The 22,288-nt window shown below is 43.1% G+C and overlaps 2 long non-coding RNA genes across 5 annotated transcripts in view; one reads left to right on the plus strand and one right to left on the minus strand.

Annotated features, from left to right (window-relative positions):
* The window catches only part of LOC141090221 (uncharacterized), a 117,925-nt gene extending 113,859 nt beyond the window's left edge, over positions 1–4,066 (minus strand). For both annotated transcript variants that reach the window (XR_012232397.1, XR_012232396.1), the window contains exon 1: positions 3,859–4,066. This is a non-coding gene — a long non-coding RNA (uncharacterized lncRNA). The remainder of the gene's footprint in view (positions 1–3,858) is intronic.
* LOC141090203 (uncharacterized) overlaps positions 1–18,108 on the plus strand; it is an 88,736-nt gene extending 70,628 nt beyond the window's left edge. The window contains exons 1-5 of one of the 3 annotated variants that reach the window (XR_012232394.1): positions 8,563–8,815; positions 9,360–9,561; positions 15,364–15,506; positions 17,318–17,529; positions 17,833–18,108. This is a non-coding gene — a long non-coding RNA (uncharacterized lncRNA). Of the gene's footprint in view, positions 1–8,562; positions 8,816–9,359; positions 9,562–15,363; positions 15,507–17,317; positions 17,530–17,832 lie in introns of those variants that run through there. The other 2 variants (XR_012232395.1, XR_012232393.1) reach the window with 2 other exon arrangements.
* The last annotated feature ends 4,180 nt before the right edge of the window (positions 18,109–22,288 follow it).

Below are 22,288 nucleotides of genomic sequence, written 5' to 3' on the forward strand. Positions count from 1 at the left end.
CATGCTAATTCTCTTGGATCTCTCTGCAGCATTCGACACTGTGGATCATCAGCTCCTCCTCACTATGCTCCGTTCCATTGGTCTCAAGGACACCATTCTCTCCTGGTTCTCCTCCTACCTCTCTGACCGCTCCTTTACTGTATCTTTTGCCGGTTCCTCCTCCTCTCACCTTCCCCTTACTGTTGGGGTTCCTCAAGGATCGGTTCTAGGCCCCCTCCTCTTCTCCTTGTACACTGCCCCTATTGGTCAAACAATCAGTAGATTTGGTTTCCAGTACCATCTCTATGCTGATGACACCCAATTATACGCTTCTTCTCCTGACATCATGCCAGCCTTTCTAGAAAACACCAGCGATTGTCTAAACGCTGTGTCTAACATCATGTCCTCACTATATCTGAAACTGAACCTGTCAAAGACTGAACTCTTTGTGTTTCCTCCCTCTACTAATGTACCTATACCCAATATTGCCATTTATGTGTGTGGCTCCACTATTACTCCCCAGCAACATGCCCACTGTCTTGGGGTCATACTTGATTCCGAGCTTTCCTTTGCCCCCCACATTCGATCAATGGCTCGCTCTTGTCATCTGCACCTCAAAACATTTCTAGAATTCGACCTTTTCTTACTTTTGACTCTGCAAAAACTCTTACTGTTTCTCTTATTCATTCTCGTCTTGACTATTGTAACTCTCTTCTAATCGGTCTCCCTCTTACCAAACTCTCCCCTCTCCAATCTGTCTTGAATGCTGCAGCCAGGATCATATTCCTCACCAATCGTTACACCGATGCCTCTACCTTGTGCCAGTCATTACACTGGCTACCCATGCATTCCAGAATTCAGTATAAACTTATTACCCTCACCCACAAAGCCCTCCATGGCTCAGCACCACCCTACATCTCCTCCCTTGTTTCAGTATACCACCCTACCCGCACCCTCCATTCTGCTGATGACCTGAGGTTAGCATCCTCAATAATCAGAACCTCCCACTCCCGTCTCCAAGACTTTACACGTGCTGCGCCAATTCTTTGGAATGCACTTCCCAGGTCAATATGATTAGTCCCCAATCCACACAATTTTAAGCGTGCCCTGAAAATGCATTTATTCAGACTGGCCTATCGCCTCAACACATTAACCTAATCTATCCCTGTGTGGCACAGCCAAAAGATTTACCATAACCGGGTTCCCCGCATCATGTTCCCACATGCTTTATGCATCCATTAGCCCTCTGTGTCTGTACTGTTACACACTTAACATTATGGCTGGTCCATACAATCAGGGCAACTGTTACCACCCACCTTTCGTGTCAACCTCTTTCCTCATAGACTGTAAGCTTGCAAGCAGGGCCCTCATTCCTCTTGGTATTTGTTATAATCTTTGCGATTATTGTTATGCTGTAATGTCTATTGTCTGTACAAATCCCCTCCGAAATGTAAAGTGCTGTGGAATATGTCGGCGCTATAGAAATAAAATTTATTATTATTATCATCATCATGTCTCCCTGTGTAAACACAAGATGTGCTGCAGAGAGTATGCAAACTGCATGAGGATTGGGCGGTCATATTACCAATCTTTCATACTGTCATGGTTCCTAGAGTGGACTCACTAGATCACAGGACCGACTGGTCCCGGGCAAGCTGACCAGGTGGAACTTCCCCCTATACAGGGAGTGTTAGGAAGAGGCCCAGGGGGTAGGCACACCACAATGGCTAGTACCAGAGACCAGCTAGTAGGAGACGGAGACCAAGGCGGCGCAGGTTGTGCACTGGGAAATGTGACGGAGATCAAGGCAGAGCTGAGAGGGTGCCGGGTGACGTACGGGAGACCAGGACAGAGCACAGCATGCACCGGGTAAAGTATAGGAGACCAGGACAGAGAAGAGTACGCACAGGATAAAGTACAGGAGACCAGAATAGAGCAGTGCGTGTACCAGATAATGTACAGGAGACCTGGACACAGCTGGGCACGCACAGGGTAAAGTACAGGAGACCAGGACAGAGCAGAGAGCGTAAATACTGGAGATATGAGAGAAAGCAAAGCATGCATCCTGGGGAGAGCGCTGGGACCTGAGACACATCAGTACAGGGTATGCACCCGAGTGAATCACCAGGTGCCGATGTGAGAGAGAGAGCACCTGAAATACTGATGCCAGACACAGAGGAGGAGAGCACTTCTGGGTCGGGTCACCTGGAAACCAAACAATGGAACTAAGCAAGCGTGCGCCTGCAGCCTAAGGAGGCACATGGCACAGACACGGATCGCGGACGCCCCGATAGGTACGCAAGCCCGGATGCACCCAACGTGACCCCACATCACCAACGGGGGAGACCCGAGGAGCGGCGTCAGTGCGGCCGGCCGTGGCGGTAACACATACCCATACAATTTGCATCAGCTTGTATAGAAAAGATCTCTTAACCAACTCTGAATGACTTGTCACTTCCTTCATTATGGACAGAAAGCACCCTACATAAACCTTACTGTTTGCAAATTCCATTAGTTTGTTCCATTTTGAGGAGCAGACAAAGAGAATTCATGTGCAAAAGGGATCAGTTGCATAATTAATGCAATATGAATCAGAGGGGCCTACTGAATATTATGTGGTCTATTTGATTCCATTTTGCGCCAATTTTTAGAAATGAAGAAACTTTTTACATGCATAAAGTAGTACAAGTGCACTGACATATTTCCAGTGTACTTCCACACTTATTTGCATATGGCTTCTACACTAAATTTCTCATTACTGGAAAACTGGATCTTTACAAAAAAGGATAATTTTTATTATTGCAGAAATATCTATACGGCCATACCACTGCTTCCATGTGAAAACCTGCTGACAGGTTCCCTTTCCATTAAACTTCATTAGGATGAAGTCTAAGGGGACATTTCATCAACATTTTTTAGATACCGGTCTTTCTAAAATAGTGCACTAGATTAAGATGTATCAAATTCAATAAAGAGACATCCACCTCTAAATGAATTTGCTGCATATTTCAGCTGCTGAGTGCTCAGCCTCAGAAATGTATTCCAACCATGAATGAGTAAGTTTCTGTCTTACTTTACAACATTTTTATATCATAATTTAAGAAGCATTTGTACGGTCCAGCACCATCATGCCCCTTCTGTATTCCCCGCCCACTTTTCAATAAGCAGATAGATGTGGAGCAACAATGTCAAACGCTTGCAACATTTTTTGCGCAACTACAAATTGTACAAATTTTGGAACATTTCAAACTGTTTTACATCAGATTTCTGGCACAAACGACAAATGAATTGGCATTTACTATATTTCTTTTACTTATTGGGTCCTGTTACTTTGTAATGCTAAAACAGTGACTTAACACAATTGACTTCTGGCACAAAATATGGTGCATGAAAGATATAAATCATTGCACCGTGTTTGCCAGAGACAGAAAAATATTAAGATTTGAGAGTCTTCAGTGACTGATACCTTTTAATGGCTGACTGAAAATCTTTTCAGTTATCCATTAAAAGGTAGACAAAAACCTTATAAAAACATTTTAAAGTCATAAAATGACATGAACAAAGCACAGGGCTCATAATAGAGCCAAACAAGACTTCCTCCAGTGGGTAGGAACATATACAGATGGCTCTAAAATGTGCAAAATGTACAATAACAACCCTACAACAATATTACTTTATCAAAGATGTACCTTTCTATTACAATAAGGCGGTTATAGGCTGTAAAGATGCACACAAAAAAGAGCCATATAAATGAGTGAAACATGAAATACAAGAGGATTCAACAACCTATATGGGATATGATAAATGAAATGTAGCCCATTAAGCTGATAAAGCAAATATTGGATCCTGCATGCATAGTCCCAATGTAATACCACTTACATGGGGGGAGCTTGTGGAGTGCCCGACGTGTGTCGCCACCGCCTTGTGGCTTCGTCAGGGGCTGAAAGGTCGGTCTATTACACTCATATAAATATACTAGATAATCAGCGAATATGTATAGCAGCTGCGGCGACATGCCTAATTAGCCGCAATGGAGGCCAGGACTCACAGACACGCCAAGGAGCTGGATGTAATCCGTGACTCATGATGATTTCCGGGTTCAGAGCAGTGTGACGTTGCACTGCCCACTGCGCAGGCGCCGACAGAGATGACTCACAGTAGTTTCCAAGTACAGAACAGTATAACGTAACACTATCCAATGCGCAGGCGCAGACAGAGAAGATTGCCATAATGACAGGCAAAGAGTGTCAAAGAAGCCATATAGCGTGTGGATATCAAATGCGCTAGCACTATAACAGTGATAGCGGATGTATTATATTGAAACATAGAAGATATAAAAAGCGCGGCTATCCCAGATTATGTAGTAGATCGCTAAATTTGACCATCACATTCCGTCACAACAATGAGGGACATATAATGTCCCAGATCGCAAAGCGCGAACGCGCAGCCGTTTCTGGATATATGGCTATATATCATAGCAACAGATAGTTATTATAGTCACAAATGGGGCGGCATCAGAGAGGCTGTGTAACGTAATAGTAGCCAAATGCGCCAGCGCCAAGGCAAAAATTGGCGAAAAAGTAACACATATATATTTTATATTTAGCCCACAATGTATGAACAGAGAAAATAGAATGTAAGTGCAACTATTCTAAACTAATTGCAATATTGATCAATATTGTATAGGCGCAAACACACATCGCCACAACAATAGAGGGTATATGCTGCACAAAATCACGACCTGCAGACACACAGCCATATCAAAAATTACAGCTGTATGTCATACCAATCCACACTGCACAAACGTGCCTAATTGTCACAATAAAGTGAATGTATAGGTACCATTGAAAATGCAAGTACTGGCAAAAAATCCATTAACAGGGAGAGATTTTCACTCTCTGCCAATGCATTTAGTGACGTGGCATTGCGCACTGCGCCGGCGCAGACAGAAATAACTCACAGCAGTTTCCAAATACAGAGCTGTATAACGTAACACTTTCCAATGCGCAGGCGCAGACAGAGAAGATTGTCATAATGACAGGCAAAGAGCATCACAGAAGCTGTATAGCGTGTTGATATCAAATGCGCTAGCACTGTAACAGTGATAGCGGATATATTATATTTAGTCTACGGTATAGAAACATAGAGGATATAAAAAGCGCAGTTATCCCAAATTATGTAGTAGATTGCTAGATTTGACCGTCGCATACCGTCACAACAATAAGGGACATATAATATACTAGATCGCAAAGCGCGAACACGCAGCCATTTCTGGATATACGGCTATATATCATAGCAACAGATAGTTATTATAGTCACAAATGGGGCGGCATCAGAGAGGCTTTGTAACATAATTGTAGCCAAATGCGCTAACGCAGAGGCAAAAATCGCCACAAACGTAACACATATATATTTTATTTAGTCCACAGTGTATAAACACAGAAAATAGAATGTAAGCGCAACTATCCTGAACTAATTGCAATGTTGGTCAATATTGTATAGGCACAAACAGACATCGCCACAACAATAGAAGGTATATATTGCACAAGATCACGGCCTGCAGACACACAGCCATATCAAAAGGTATGGCTGTATGCCATACCAATCCACACTGCACTAACGTGCCTGGTTGTCACAATAAAGTGAATGTATAGATACCATTGAAAATACAAGCACTGGCAAAAAATACATTAACAGAGAGAGATTTGCACTCTCCAGATATCAAACTGTCATAATCAAAGTAAAATTTGAATTTGCTGGTAAGATGCTAGGCAAGATGTGCATAAACGTTTGAGCATACTAGGAAAAATAATTGCCCTCAATTTTAGTCTATTCATAAAGTAGAGCAGATAGTGATAAAACTCCACAAGCTCCACCCCAGAGTCAGCACTTAATGGACCTCCAAGAGTTTAAACAATCAGAAATTCTTTATCCATATATAAGTACAGATGACATTAACCCTAACATCCAAAAGACATGTAAGGACACGATATGAAACGTGTATAGATATAAAGAAATGCTATGAGAGCATAAAACGTTAGATCGAACATGTCCGAAATACAAAATAAAGAAATCACATTAGGTCCATGTTGGTATCCAGATATCTTCAAGGGTAAAGCTTTCTTTGAACAAGTCCAACCAAAAAAAGGGATGGAAGGTTGAATTCACAGTAGGAAAATCCAAGAAGAGACTTGATCCACAAAAATACTGAAGTATAGTAAACATGGAGTATGTAAACTGAGGCAAGGAGAAAGCCAACAGGGGTAGTAGGTCCAAACAATTCTACCCCAAGATGCTGAATCGGGGACCTGTAGACAAAGACAAGGAGGGAGAGGAACTTAATTGCCTGATAAGTCAGATTTGTTTATAATAACCAGTGAATAACAGCTCCTCATTTAATCCCAAAGGAGACCGACTCCGAAGATCAAAAATCCATCTGGATTCGCGCCTCATTAGTTCTACATGCAGGTGTCTGGGACTGCGATGGGTGCGAGATATGTACCCTCATATGCCAACTTATTTCTGGGGTGGTGGGAGTTGACTCGAGTTTATGTGTCACCGGAATTTTTGTGTCAGATGGATTTTGTCACTGGTATATCTATACAAGTTTCATATCGTGTCCTTACATGTCTTTTGGATGTTAATGTTAATGTCATCTGTACTTATATATGGATAAAGAATTTCTGATTGTTTAAACTCTTGGAGGTCCAGTAAGTGCTGACTCTGGGGTGGAGCTTGTGGAGTTTTATCTCTGTCTGTTCTACTTTATGAATAGACTAAAATAAAATGAAATATTTTGTAGTATAAGTCCGACTTACAATTTTCAAAAGGGGTGGAGCTTGTGGTGTATTATCTTCCTCTGTTTGGTTCATGTACTGTACCAATCGGGGAAACAAGTCCTTTCATCAATACGACTATGATTGTGGGGTCTTATTTACCCTTTGTATTTATGGATTCCATTATTTCATAAAGGTTTTTTGAGTTTGTTTTTTGCCTTTCCATATTTTTTGATTAGCATATTTGCCCTTTTGAGGGCAATTATTTTTCCTAGTATGCTCAAACTTTTATGCGCATCTTGCCTAGCATCTTACCTGCAAATTCAAATTTTACTTTCATTATGACAGTTTGATATCTGGAGAGTGCAAATCTCTCTCTGTTAATGCATTTTTTGCCAGTGCTTGTATTTTCAATGGTATCTATACATTCACTTTATTGTGACAACCAGGCACGTTAGTGCAGTGTGGATTGGTATGGCATACAGCCATACCTTTTGATATGGCTGTGTGTCTGCAGGCCGTGATCTTGTGCAATATATACCTTCTATTGTTGTGGCGATGTGTGTTTGTGCCTATACAATATTGATCAACATTGCAATTAGTTCAGGATAGTTGCGCTTACATTCTATTTTCTGTGTTTATACACTGTGGACTAAATAAAATATATATATATGTTACGTTTGTGGCGATTTTTGCCTCTGCGTTAGCGCATTTGGCTACTATTACGTTAAAAAGCCTCTCTGATGCCGCCCCATTTGTGACTGTAATAACTATCTGTTGCTATGATATATAGCCGTATATCCAGAAATGGCTGCGTGTTCGCGCTTTGCGATCTAGTATATTATATGTCCCTTATTGTTGTGACGGTATGCGATGGTCAAATCTAGTGATCTACTGCATAATTTGGGATAACTGCGCTTTTTATATCCTCTATGTTTCTATACCGTAGACTAAATATAATATATCTGCTATCACTGTTACAGTGCTAGCGCATTTGATATCCACACGCTATACAGCTTCCGTGATGCTCTTTGCCTGTCATTATGACAATCTTCTCTGTCTGCGCCTGCGCATTGGAAAGTGTTACGTTATACGGCTCTGTATTTGGAAACTGCTGTGAGTTTTTTCTGTCTGCGCCGGCGCAGTGCGCAATGCCACGTCACTAAATGTATTGGCAGAGAGTGCAAATCTCTCCCTGTTAATGGATTTTTTTGCCAGTACTTGCATTTTCAATGGTATCTATACATTAACTTTATTGTGACAATTAGGCACGTTTGTGCAGTGTGGATTGGTATGGCATACAGCCGTAATTTTTGATATGGCTGTGTGTCTGCAGGTCGTGATTTTGTGCAGCATATACCCTCTATTGTTGTGGCGATGTGTGTTTGCGCCTATACAATATTGATCAATATTGCAATTAGTTTAGAATAGTTGCACTTACATTCTATTTTCTCTGTTCATACATTGTGGGCTAAATATAAAATATATATGTGTTACTTTTTTGCCAATTTTTGCCTCTGCGCTAGCGCATTTGGCTACTATTACATTACACAGCCTCTCTGATGCCGCCCCATTTGTGACTATAATAACTATCTGTTGCTATGATATATAGCCATATATATATAAACGGCTGCGCGTTCGCGCTTTGCGATCTGGGACATTATATGTCCCTCATTGTTGTGATGGAATGTGATGGTCAAATTTAGCGATCTACTACATAATCTGGGATAGCCGCGCTTTTTATATCTTCTATGTTTCAATATAATACATCCGCTATCACTGTTATAGTGCTAGCGCATTTGATATCCACACGCTATATGGCTTCTTTGACACTCTTTGCCTGTCATTATGGCAATCTTCTCTGTCTGCGCCTGCGCATTGGATAGTGTTACGTTATACTGTTCTGTACTTGGAAACTACTGTGAGTCATCTCTGTCGGCGCCTGCGCAGTGGGCAGTGCTACGTCACACTGCTCTGAACCCGGAAATCATCATGAGTCACGGATTACATCCAGCTCCTTGGCGTGTCTGTGAGTCCTGGCCTCCATTGCGGCTAATTAGGTATGTCGCCGCAGCTGCTATACATATTCGCTGATTATCTAGTATATTTATATGAGTGTAATAGACCGACCTTTCAGCCCCTGACGAAGCCACGAGGCAGTGGTGACACGCGTCGGGCACTCCACAAGCTCCCCCCATGTAAGTGGTATTACATTGGGACTATGCAGGCAGGATCCAATCTTTGCTTTATCAGCTTAATGGGCTACATTTCATTTATCATATCCCATATAGGTTGTTGAATTCTCTTGTATTTCATGTTTGTATTGTGTTTCACTCATTTATATGGCTCTTTTTTGTGTGCATCTTTACAGCCTATAACCGCCTCATTGTAATAGAAAGGTACATCTTTGATAAAGTAATATTGTTGTAGGCTTGTTATTGTACATTTTGCACATTTTAGAGCCATCTGTATATGTTCCTACCCACTGGAGGGAGTCTTGTTTGGCTCTATTATGAGCCCTGTGCTTTGTTCATGTCATTTTATGACTTTTAAATGTTTTTATAAGGTTTTTGTCTGTTACCAATAAAATTTGTATTTTTGCAGTGATCCCTGCATTGTTGGTCAGTAGCTTTTTCTCTCAATTTCACCGTTTCTGTTTGTACTGACCGCCGGTGGATCCGCACTCTTTATTTAGTGGTGCCCTCCTGTGACTTCATATACCATTAAAAGGTATCAACCACTGAGGACTCTCAAATCTTAATATTTTAATATTCTGGTGAGAATCAGCATCTACAGAAAAAATAAAGTAAGTATAATCCAGAGATGTCTGAGCAGAAGTGAAGATCTAAAGCCTTATTCACACAGCAGTAATCTTTTTTTTACTTTTATAAAAATACACAGGGTGCTTATATCACTGTGCTGTATCTGTTTTTTAAGCATTTTTTTTTATCTATGTGCCCATTTTTACCATCTACGTGTCTATTTTTCTAATATACAAAAAAACTGATAGAGCTTTCCCAAACTTCTCATGTAACCTGTTTGTGAAAACAGACATTTTTTTCACTAGAATTTTTTGAAAGGGACCATTAGTAAGCAAAAAACAAACCTGACGTAATAGTAGAAAATAGAATTCTAAAGTGTCAGTGTGCTATAAATGAGAAAAAACTAAAAGTACACAAACATCACATATGAATAAGGTCGAAGCCTGGCCAGGTTCTCCCCATACACATAGGAAAGACTTCTCTATCAACTAGAGTGGTGCAGGGAGAAGCAGGCCAGAGATGGCGTGGACTAGTCTCGTCTCTGCATATGGTCCCCGATTTCAAATTATGTTTCCACTGAAACTCCAGAACTTTTCAGAAAAAACATACCTGGCTGCAATTGTGTAGCTAAGCTGACTCATGTGCCTGTGGTTTGGGCAGCATAAATTGAGTGAGAGCTTCCCTTTAGAAAGAGTTCTAGTGAATTGCTAATTCTAAGCCAATATATACTAAAGTATAATGTAGTGGAGTAGACGAAGACGTTGTGGCAAGAAAGAGTTAATGTGAAGAGTTTTGCATTTTACCCTTATGGACAGTTTGTGTCTCGGTTCTTCTGGAGGCTCTGCATCAAGGCCATTCCCGGGGATTGGGGTGGTCTGTCCACTAGGGGAACCATTACAAAGAAGAGGGATATAGTTTGCATTACACAGGAGAGTATACAGTTAACAGCTTGGGATTAGTCCACTAAATGGAAGGGGGTTAGATCAGTTGTTAAGGAAAGAACTTCCTGCTTTAGTCAGTCTGGAGTTTAGGAAAAAGATATGTTCAGAATCAAGTGTGTGAGTGGAGTTCAAAGGAAGTGCTAGACAGTGACAGCGTTTTACAAGTTCTTAGAAAGCAGATGCAGCAGAAGTGAAAGGGTCCTGTCAGTGCACATCTTCAAACAAACATTATGAGGACACATCTTAAGCTTCGTGAGGACATTGGGGCAATCTTGGGCCTAGGACCCAGTAGAGGTATTGAGTGCCATGTCTCTGTCTCCCCTGTTAGGAATATGTTGGCAGGTTCTCATCAAAAGGGAAGGTTGGTGGGACTCAGAGAAGTTGTTATGCCAAATAGAAGGTCCCTGGAACCAACAGTAACTGTTGAGGGAGGGGCAATAGAGCAGAATGGAGCCAAGGACTGATAGTACACTGTTCAAAAGGAACATGATCCAGAGGGGATTCTGCCTCAGTCTGTGTGCCACAACCACAGCAATCCAAATTGCACAGTAAAGCTGATCATGTTGAATCAAACTTAAGGTCTGTCATGTCTGTAGCTGCAACCAGTCCCATGGATGGAGAGGTAGCAAGGACACCTGAACAACAAGTGAGTAAAGAAAGCACCTGTCATAACACTGTTGTAGAGTGTCCTGGGGCTCTTTACCTGTCCCTAATGCAGGCGGTGCCCTTGCTCGCCCTGTTCCCCGTATTACTTCTGATGGTGAAGATGACAGGGCTACGTACCTTGCCTTAGCTCCTGAATCTGCTGTCAGTCTGTACCCTTCCCCCCACCCAGGGAAGAGGGAAGTAGTAGTGTACCATAATACACCAATCAGACTAACAAGGTAATATGAAGCGAGGTGCCATATTTTCCGGCATATGACTTTTCAACCCCTGAAAATCTTAAAAGTCGGGGGTCGTCTTATACACCGGGTGTCGTCTTATACGCCGAGTGCATATGGTGGGGGAGTGGTCCCGATGAAGAAGGGAGGGTGTAAGTGGTGTTATCATCCCCCTTCTACCTCATTGGTGGCAGCGGTGCGGCGGCTCCTCCTTCAGCAGTGTGACAGCTCTGTGCTGGGGGTCGAAGCAGCTCCTCTTTGTCCAGCGTGGGGGTGCTGTGCTGGTGGACGGCTGCGGCTGCTCTGTCCAGCGTCGGGGCTCCTCCGGCATTTCCCCAAAGCCTGGAGGCCCAAGGCAGCTCCATAGCTGCGATGCGGTGGCCTCCGGGGAAATGGCCGCCAGAGCCCATGCATGCTCAGATTCAGATCTCATCCCGAGATCTTGGGAGACGAGATCTGAATCAGCATGCACGGGTTCCGGCGACCATTTTCCCGGAGGCCACCGCATCGCAGCAATGGAGCTGCCTGGGCCTCCGGGCTTTGGGGAAATGCCGGAGGAGCCCTGACGCTGCCCAAAGAACTGCTGCAGCCGCCCCCCAGCACAGCGCACCCACGCTGGACAAAGAGGAGCCGCCACCGCTGCCGATGGAGGAGCCGCCGATCCCCAGCACAGAGACCCGCAGATAGCACCGCTGCCACCAATGAGATAAAAGGGGATGATAACTCCACTTACACCCTCCCTTCGTCATTGGGACCACTCCCTTGCCATATGCAGATTGCTCCAGACCCGGCATGTAAGACGACACACTGCATATAAGAAGACCCCCGACTTTTAAGAAGATTTTCTATTTTAACTGGAAAAGCTGGGGGGTCGTCTTATATGCCCGGTCGTCTTATACGCCGGAAAATACTGTAACTAAAAATACCAAACATCAGTGCCAGACTGGCCATTTGGCAATTCTGGCAAATGCCAGAAGGGTGTGTCTAGATATGGGCTGCTTTGGCTGCTACCTTGTTAACAGAATTGGTGTTCTCAAGACACCCATACTGTTAAGAGTTGCGACGGAGCACAAAATCACCAAAAATCCATTACTTATCCCAGCAGGTCAAGGGAATCAATAATATTGGTAATGTAGTAAATCTTGCTTTCCTTCATCCAAGGTAATATTAGTAATATATTTCATCTGGTCCTTGGGGACGGGAATAACATGGGCCTGTGTGATTTCAAATGCCAGGGCTGAATTTCAGTCCCAGTCCGTACCTGCCAAACATACAAATATGCACACACAAATAACAGAGGGATGCACAGGGGATTGAAAGATGAGGTTAAAGCAAAGTAGACGAAGAAAGGGAATTATCACACACTCAAAACCTAGCAACAGTCACAGATAAATCCACCAACCACCTACTCTAATAACCATCAACAACAACCTCCAGCCATGCAGCACAAGCTTTCTCTGACAATGAGTGCTAGTCAGAGCCCAGATTATATAGGAGATGGGAGTGGCTAACAGTGCACAGCTGAGAGTCTAAACTCTCCAGGAGCTCTCAACTGAGCAGATTAACAACTGCACTGCCAAAATAAATTTACAAGGTTTAATACAAAGGTAAAGTGCATTTAACCAGTGCAGGAGTAGGAGAAATCAGATGCAGCGGTCTTCTGGCTGTGACCCCACAGCACATCACCCTCAACTCTGATTCCTGTTTAGAAGAGGGATTTCGGGCAAAGAGAACTCAGTTCAGGCCCACAGCAACCGGCCCTGTGCCCCCCATCAATAACATGCTGCAAAGCTTTGAGATTTTTATGGTAATGAGCTTCTACTTGCTTATGTACTCTGGACAAGAACTGTGGTTACTGGCATTTCTATGTCTGCTAACATGATACACTTACATGTCTCATGAATACATATAATTCTTTTTCCCCTCTGACCTTGCACTATAGACTTTATTACTGTATGACTTGTTAGGTTGTGTCATCTTGAAGCCATGATGAGCTGTCATATGTACAGAATAGAAGCTTTTTAATCTTTTCCATGGTTTCCTGCAATTGCATCTGAGAATATATCAATTTATAAGGTAATATGCTGAATTGTAGCAAAATGACTGGTAAAACAATGAAGGGCATTCTTAAGTAATAGCAAACCACAAAGGACCTCTGCCTTCTCTCATACCTCATCACTAATTAGCTGTCAGCCAAGCTCAATGCTCATGAAAATCCATGAAAGTCAACTCTTATGTCACAAGTACAAGTACATGGTCTTCACACTATCTGGAGACCACTGTAAAATATATGAAGGCAGAAGAAAAAAGTATCATTCCATTGACAGCAGATGATACAAACAAGGCTTGTCCAAAACTTTGCCCGGGGATGGCATATGTAAAAAAGTCATTCCCAGCGCAGGTAGGTATCATAGAGACAGGAGATGGTGATGTCACCATTCCACCAGCGGCCAGACAACTGCAGCCAGCCATTAGGGTAGCACCTGCAACTCTGCATGCCTCTGCACCTTCCTCCCATCAGAGACACCAACCTACTCACTGCCCTGGTCATCCTGCTCCAGTTCCAGCATCTCGGCAGCGGCACAAGCCACGCTGCTCCCTTGGCGGCATGCTTAGAGAGCATGAGTGCACTCTAGGTCTCTTAAAGAGACAACTCGCTAAATCATATGCTGATGACACACAGATCTACATCTCTGGACCAGATATCACTTCCCTACTAACCAGAATCCACTATTTCATCCTTCTTCTCTGCTAGATTTCTGAAACTTAACATGGACAAAACAGAATTCATCATCTTTCCCCCATCTCACGTGACCCCCCCAACAAACCTATCCATTACAGTAAATGGCTGCCCACTCTCCCCAGTCCCACAAGCTCGCTGCCTCGGGGTAATCCTTGACGCTGCTCTCTCCTTCAAACCACATATCCAAGCCCTTTCCACTTCCTGCCGACTTCAACTCAAAAATATTTCACGAATCCGTTCATTCCTCAACCAAAAATCTGCAAAAACCCTAGTCCATGCCCTTATAATCTCTCGCCTTGACTACTGTAACCTCCTGCTCTGTGGTCTCCCCTCGAACACTCTCGCATCCTTCCAATCTATTCTAAACTCTGCTGTCCGACTAATCCACCTGTCCCCCGCTATTCCCCAGCTTCTCCCCTCTGTCAATCCCTTCACTGGCTCCCCATTGCCCCCATCCCTTATGGGAAATATGCAAAACATGCAAAGCAGAAGCCGTGGAGACACCATCACATGTTTCTCAACCTCATTTTCACAGTCTTTTACTAGGCATTGCTCCTACCAGCCAGTTTCCTACTCCACACTGATGAGGGGCAATACCCCGAAACAGCTGTCTGTGGATGGATACCATGTTTTGGCATAGGTGGTTTCCTTCATTGGAGACTGCCCTTCCCGTGGTTGTTCCTTCCCGGGGAAAGACCTGGCTGGTCATTGCTTGCGTTGAAAAACATGTGATGGTGTCTCCGCGGCTTCTGTTTTGCATGTTTTGCATATTTCCCATAAGGGATGGGGGCAGTGCTCTAGAATCACTGCGTTGAGAAACACGTGATGGTGTCTCCGCAGTGTTGGATGTTGATCTCCATGAGTTCATTCATCCTCATTTTCACAGTCTTTTACTAGGCATTGCTCCTACCAGCCAGTTTCCTACTCCACACTGATGAGGGGCAATACCCCGAAACAGCTGTCTGTGGATGGATACCATGTTTTGGCATAGGTGGTTTCCTTCATTAGAGACTGCCCTTCCCGTGGTTGTTCCTTCCCGGGGAAAGACCTGGCTGGTCATTGCTTGCGTTGAGAAACATGTGATGGTGTCTCCGCGGCTTCTGTTTTGCATGTTTTACAATCCACAAGTGTGACAGGTGACTTGAGCAGCATGTCAGCTGATGTTTTAAGATAATGCGCTGCTCAAAAGAACCATTAATAAGTGAAGGCATTTTATTACCATTTACAACACTTTCTTTGGTCTGTTATGTAAGATGGATTACACTATGCCTTTTCCCATAGATCCGTTGACAATTCTTTTGCTTTCGCCATGACTCACAATCCAGAAATGTCAGTGGCTGGATGAAAGATGCAAGAGTCTGTCTGGATCCCAGAAACTCACTCAACTTTTATGCACACACTGATTACAAGCAAACAGGTCACAGGTGAGGATGTTACCTTTAGTAACCACTCAAACCTATTTGTGTCAACTTCTGTGCATGTTATCAGGCCAAAATCACCAGGGTATGTGAACTTTTGATCAGGGTCATTTGGATGTTTTGGGTTGTCATTATGATTTAAAAAGAGAAAACACAGTAGTTTGATAATAAATGGCTTCACCCAACCACTAACTAGTGGAGAAAAAGTTTTGGTGTTATCATTCATATTCTCTGCAATAATGCCAAGAAAGCAAAAATACTGCTGGGGTATGTAAACTTTTGAGCACAACTGTATTACTATATTTTTTGCAACCTTTGGTATCTCTATTTTCTGCGCACCCACAATTGGCTTAGGAGTCTCATCCACTGGGCTGTCTTATGTGTCTGTATGACTTGACATTTTTTAACCCCTTTTATGTATTTTTGTATTTAAATAAAATGTAATTTTTTTTTGTATATATTTTTTTGTCCTGGCACGCTTTCTTTATCGGCATTTCTTTTTCTTTTATTTTTTCAGAGATACAATATGGTAGAGTATATTAGACCTTAAGTTCAAAATACAGTGATAAATTATTAACAAATAATAGAATTTGCATTTATTTGCTAAAAAACAACATTTTCAGAAATTATATCTACCATTGTTTTGTTTTTCATATTCTGTAAAAGGGACTCTATCACCAAGTTATTGATATTTGTTCTGAGAGCAGCATGATGTACCAACAGAGTCCCTGATCCCAGCAATGTGTAATTTACTAAGCTGCTTATTGCAGTTTCAATAAAATCAGTGTTTTATCAGCAGTAGATGATCACTAGATGATGCTTTTTAGTCTTCTAACTCCATCCCCACCACTGATTGGCTGCTTTCTGCACAGAGTTTCCAGAAAAATGCCAATCACTGGTGTGGGCGGGATTATACAGAGCTCAGCATTCAGAAAACTGCTAGATCAACAGCAGAAAAAAATCAGTGATTTTATCAAAATGACACCATGTATCCCAGTAAGTGACATATCGCTTGAATCAGGGTCTCTGCCTCAACTTCATGCTGCTTTCAGATTACATAGCAAAACCCAGGTGACAAGTTTAATTGCTATACACTAGGTAATGTGTCACATACTTTTCTCAAGTTCAGAGCCTTTAGCACATTGCTAGGTAAATGAAGATCTTCATCTTCCGCTGGTGGTAAATACAGTCATAGTATTTTCTGATAGCTCCTGGCCGCTATTAAGTATGGTTACGTTTAATAATCCTGATGCCATTTTTCTGTGCTGTCTACAAAACACTAACATTTATTGTTATTTGTTCTAGCAAAATATTAAAGTTAGTATTTGTGCACAGTACAGTCATTTCTCTGGCCAGGGATGATAACACAGTTATCATTTTTACTGATACAATATCTCGAACTTGCTCGTTAAGCAATAAATACTACAAGATGTATTCATTTTACTTGTCCTCACCTGCATTGTAGATCTAGTATAAGCCAGTGAGAATGATCCTGCAGAGTAATATCACGACCCTGGGGGCTCTTATGTTACAACAACAAGAAATTACCTGTATAATACAGCAAACAAGTGGGATGGTGTGCGGCGATAAAAATGCTAATGCCTTATTCTAGAGCTTTCCTTTATGCCGAAATTATTCTAGACTGCAAAATAATTCAGAGCAGGAGAAAAACTCTTTATATGTTGATTTTCCACCTAATGGCCGTACTGGGAAATACTTTCGTTATGTATTTATTTTACATCGTATATGTCAGTTTAAGTGTCTTGAAACTTTCATATAATTACAATTTTTGAAGTTTTCACTTTTTTTTCACTCAGTGATTCTTCTATGGAAAGGAAGCTATATTGAAATGACAGAAAGACCCAACAACTTTTGGCATTCTTCAAATGATCTCAATTGTTATACTTCCCATTTCTCTTATCCAGACGAATGTGTTGTTATGCCTCACCAACCATAGCAATCAGTGTTCAGAGGATGTGTGATGACAGCACATTGCCAGAGGCAGCGAGCCACAGAGATGGGGTACAAGGTAAAAGCCTAATAGCAACTAGAAGTCAAAAGAAAGAGGGATTGTTAAGAACAAATTTTTTGACATGTACCTTAAAAATACTATAAGATAAATAATCCCGGAGAAAGTATTCATTTTTTTATGGAGATTCAATGCTGTAAGAGAGAAGATGACACATCATATCTCTTATTGAATTGAACTGCCAGACTGCTGTCTTCCAGGAAAGAGACAAGTAATGCTTCAGAGTGCAAGTGTATTTCGACTTCGCTGTATTTTTTTTTTTAGATGCTTTCTTTATATGTATCATTTATTGCTCTTATTCAGATAATTTACTGTGATCTTCAAGTGCAGCTTCCCCTGTTTTGTCTCCTAATGTGAACCCAACCGAACACCTATAGGGAATTCTGAAGAGAAAAGTTGAGCATCACTCTCCATCCAGCATCCAGGCTCTAAAAGAGGTCATTCTTGAAGAATGGAAAAGATTGATATTGATATTGCAATATGTCACCAACTTGTTCATTCCAAGCCAGGCTAGAAGACTTGGTGTTGTTCTGAAAAATCATGGAGGTCATATAAAATACTAGACGTAGTTGTTTTAAATGTGGGGTGCATTCATTTTTGCATTAACTTATTTGAGTAAAACTGCAGATTTTGTGATGAAAGTTATATATATATATCTAACCTTACTTTCATGTTATGGGGTAAAAAAAAATGTTCTATGATGCTTCAGTATTGTAAAAATTTTGGAAAAATATTAAGATTTGAGAGTCCTCAGAGGTTAATACTTTTTAATCGCTAACTGAAAAGATGGTAACAAATTGCAAGCTTTCGAGACTACTCAGGTCTCATCAGGCATAGACTAATACAACATCTGAAGTGTCACATATTTATACACATCTGCACACAGGAAAAATGCAATAGATAAGACTAGTGATGTGAAGCAGATCTATCAATATGGGAGTGGGAGAAACAGTTGTGACAGATAATATTGGATTAGTTCATAGATAAGGAGTGTAAAAGTTCTATTGTCCTGTGATTGAAGTCTGGTCCATGGTTGTTACGCCCCCATGAGGTCTGAGGAGCACATTCCTTTATTGATGTAAAAAGACATAAATTTATGTTACACATTCATTCCTGCTCTGAAGGTGTCACAGGTCATCATAAATTTGTGCTCCCAGACTCTGCTGTCTCTGGAATGTGAACTTGCCTTTCATTATCAAAGCTACAAAAATGTTTGGGCACAGGTAGATCTATTCTTTTTTCTTCTATCGTGTGGAGATGTAAAAAAGGGGGAGACAGAAGCGCACAATAGGGTCTTATCCAGTGATATAAACGTTTCACAGATATGGATCCACTCACCTGGTTCAGTTGTGTGGAACACAACAACCATAAGCACAAATGGGTAGGATCCGATGAACTGCAGCAATCAGCCGGTCACTAGAATTGCATATATAGGAAGGAGAGAAGTCCGGCTTTCAGGATCGCGCTGTTCCAGTCCAAAGTTCACAAGGAGTTAATCCAAGGTCCAAGCAGTGATTATAACTTTCTTTTTATTCCATAAACTCTACGCGTTTCGTGTACACACTGTACACTTCCTCAGGAGCAAAAGTTACCAAAAGGGGAGGGGAGCTGCATAATACTCTATGAGGTGGCTGCATTATACTCTATGAGATGGGCTGCATTATGATATATGAGGGGGCTGCATTATACTCTATTAGGAGGCTGCATTGTCCTCTATGAGGGCTGTATTATACACTATGAGAGTGGCTACATTATACTCTATGAGGGAGGCTGCATTATACTGTACTCTATGTAGGGCTGCAGTATACTCTATTGAAGATAATGGTTGCACATTATACTATATGTACTATAGAGGACCTTCATTATACTATATCGAGGACTATGGGGAATGCCTTATACTATATGAGGTGACTGAATTATACTCTATGGGGGGCTGCACTATACTCTATGAGGGAGGCTGCATTATATCTTGGCCATGGTGAGACATTGGGGTGTGATTGACCGAGTATGTGGACAGGTGTCGATTATAAAGGTAACAAGTTCAAACAGGTGCAATCAATACAGGTAATGAGTGCAGAGTAGGAAGACTTCTTTAAAAAAAAATACTAACAAGTCTGTGTTAGGGACTGCGGAATGCACCAAATAATATGAAAGGAGATATGAGGTGCATTAGCAGCCCGGGGTCCACCATGCAGAGATGGAACCTGCTGCTGAGTAATGGCGGAACAAGATGGTGGCTTAACGCTTGCTTACACGTGGGTTAACTTCACCCACTGTGAATAGAGGCGAACTCCACAGAACCATTGAAACAAACGCAGGAGCCTGTTGAACTCACAGAGCTCGGCTGAGTGAGCGCTAATTAGGGTCACAGAGCCCTGTCCTAGAGACACCGGACTAGAGCTCCTCTAGACCATCAGCGCTTGGTGCCGCGGCTGCGGTGCCAGCAAAAGGTAATGATATATTTAATCGCACCAAGTGCACACAGTGCCGCTTCAGCAGACGCCACTAACCACCCAGGACGGGGAGGAAAGCGCTAGAGGTGTGCATGGCGTCGCACGGCGGTCACAGCTACCTGGTGCGGTACAACAGTGCCCATAGCAGGGAGGCACAGTCAGATGCTAGTGTGCGTAATCTACTGGGAGTACAATGGCTTGAGCATAGCCACCCATTGGTGCTGACTCTCACTCTGAACCCCTAACCACCATACGTATCAAAGGGAGGGGAGTCTTAATGAGTCAGTCACCAGATACATGCATCCATCATCATACACACACATCAGCATAAGAGTCTATACTAGCGCATGACTACGCGGCTCTTTTATAGCAGCGTCCTTCTGGGACCTTCCTGTCCTCCCTGATGGTCCAATCCGAGCTGGAGAAGGACCTGAGAATGTGACCTCCGATCTCCAATGAGAGATCGTCCCAAGAGCATGCTCAGTGGACTGAAATGAGAACTTAGTCCCTGGAGTAGCTCGCTGCTGACCAGCATGCATTGCTATAGCTGGACCAGAGGTGGCATCAGCAACCAAACCTACAGAGCTGGTCTGAGCAGAGCACCTGGATCGACGAGTCTGCTGAGCAGCCTCCTCTGTGGCCGGAGAGGAATGGGACACTGCCGAACGCAAGGCTCGGGTTCTCTGCTGTGCAACTACAGAAACCTGACACCTAACATTACCCCCCTCCTATGACCCCCTCCTCTCTGAGCCTCGCTACGCTCAAATGCCGCAATGAGAAGCGGAGCGTGGATGTTCTCCACTGGCTCCCAGGTCCGAGCCTCTGGAACATGGCCCTTCCAGTCCACCAAATAAAACTTTTTACCATGCACCACCCTGCATCCCACAATGGCATTGACCTCAAACTTGTCCGAAGACAGGTCTGATGTCCCGGCAGACGACTCGGAGAACCGGAACATGTGAACAGGATTAAGGAGGGACACGTGGAAGGTGTCAGAGATAGCCAAGTGTGGTGGAAGAGCCAGACGGTAGACCACAGGATAATAATATAATAATAAATTTTATTTCTATAGCGCTGACATATTCCGCAGCACTTTACATTTCAGAGGGGACTTGTACAGACAATATACATTACAGCATAACAATAATCACATAGATCATAACAGATACCAAGAGGAATGAGGGCCCTGCTCGCAAGCTTACAATCTATGAAGAAAAAAGGGGAGACACGAAAGGTGGGTGGTAATAGTTGCCCTGATTGTATGGACCAGCCATAATGTTAAGTGTGTAACAGTACGGATGCAGAGGGCTAATGGATGCATAAAGCATGTGGGAAAATGATGCGGGGAACCTGGTTATGGTAATACTTTTGGCTGTGCCACACAGGGATAGATTAGGTTAATGTGTTGAGGCGATAGGCCAGTCTGAATAAATGCGTTTTCAGGGCACGCTTAAAATTGTGGGGGTTGGGGACTAATCGTAAACGGTTTGGATTGATCTGCTCAATAACCTTGAAGGGACCAATGTAGCGAGGGGCAAACTTAGTGGACTCAACCCACAGCCTGATATTATGGGAGGAGAGCCACACTAAGTCGCCAGGAGCAAAGGTCGGAGCAGGTCGCCGATGCGTGTCTGCGGAAGCCCTCATTCTCTCTTTAGAGGCCCGTATGGCATCCTGAGTGTGGTCCCAAATGTCATGAGCCTCCACCGCCCAGTCTGCCACCCTGGAATTGGTGGATGACACAGGCATAGGGACAGGGACGCGCGGATGCTGGCCGTAGTTAAGGAGTTAACGGCGTCTGACCAGTGGAGTCGGCCACAGCATTGTTCAATGCAAACTCCACCCATGGTAGCAAGGATGCCCAGTCATCCTACCTGGCCGAGACAAAATGTCATAGGTATGTGACCAGGGTCTGATTGGCTCTCTCAACCAAGCCATTCGTCTCGGGGTGGTAGGCCGAGGAGAGATTTAGCTCAATACTGAGCAGACTACAGAGCTCTCTCCAGAATCGAGACGCAAACTGGGGACCCCAGTCACTGACTATCTTGTCCGGCATACCATGCAGGTGAAAGACGTGTTTTATGAACAAAACTGCGAGGCCTCATGCCGAAGGTAGCCGCGAGAGTGGTACCAGGTGCACCATTTTAGAAAAATAATCGGTGACAACCCAGATGACCGTGCTGCCACTGGACTTGGGTAGGCCGATCACAAAGTCCATGCCAACCATCTCCCAAGGTTTGTCCGCCACTGGCAGGGGGTACAGTAGCCCGGCAGGCCTCTGATGGGAAGACCTGTTCTGGGCGCAG

This window comes from Dendrobates tinctorius, unplaced genomic scaffold, assembly GCF_039654945.1.
Source record: "Dendrobates tinctorius isolate UK_male_01 unplaced genomic scaffold, ASM3965494v1 ptg000008l, whole genome shotgun sequence".
Lineage (NCBI taxonomy): Eukaryota > Metazoa > Chordata > Amphibia > Anura > Dendrobatidae > Dendrobates > Dendrobates tinctorius.